The sequence below is a fragment of the Penaeus monodon genome, chromosome 28 (genome assembly GCF_015228065.2).
Source record: "Penaeus monodon isolate SGIC_2016 chromosome 28, NSTDA_Pmon_1, whole genome shotgun sequence".
In the NCBI taxonomy this organism is placed as follows: domain Eukaryota; kingdom Metazoa; phylum Arthropoda; class Malacostraca; order Decapoda; family Penaeidae; genus Penaeus; species Penaeus monodon.
In genome coordinates, this window is record NC_051413.1 from 26864111 (window position 1) to 26864566 (window position 456).

The 456-nt window shown below is 69.5% G+C and overlaps 1 pseudogene; it reads left to right on the forward strand.

Annotated features, from left to right (window-relative positions):
• The window catches only part of LOC119591452, a 6083-nt pseudogene extending 5633 nt beyond the window's left edge, over window positions 1-450 (forward strand).
• Window positions 451-456: the final 6 nt, after the last annotated feature.

A 456-nucleotide genomic window follows, 5' to 3' on the forward strand; every position in this document is an offset into this window, starting at 1 on the left:
AGTAAGTAAATCGAAAAGGCTTCGCGACTGAAATCTTTCTCCCCCCCCCTGCCCCTCCCCCAGTCCCCGGAGTGCCGGGCGCCAAGGGCCACGCGGGCGAGAAGGGCGAGAAGGGCCAGAAGGGCTTCGCGGGCTTCGCAGGGTCCTCCGGCAGCTGCTTCACCCGCCACGTGGACGACGCCAGGCGCGGGCCCCCGGGACCCCCAGGGAACAAGGGCGAGCCGGGGCAGGCCGGGCCCAAGGTGTGCGGCTGCGACGGCGACGGGGGGGAGCCCGGCGAGCGCGGCGAGGACGTCAAGGGGCCCCGGGGACGCAGGGGACGCAAGGGCGACAAAGGCCCTCAGGGACCCCGGGGGCGGCCCTTGAGCTGAGCTGAGCTTGTCTGCTTCTTGGGGATTCGTCCTTCTCCCTCCTTCGCCGTCGTTAGGGTGCAGCAAATATGTTTGTTGCTACCCT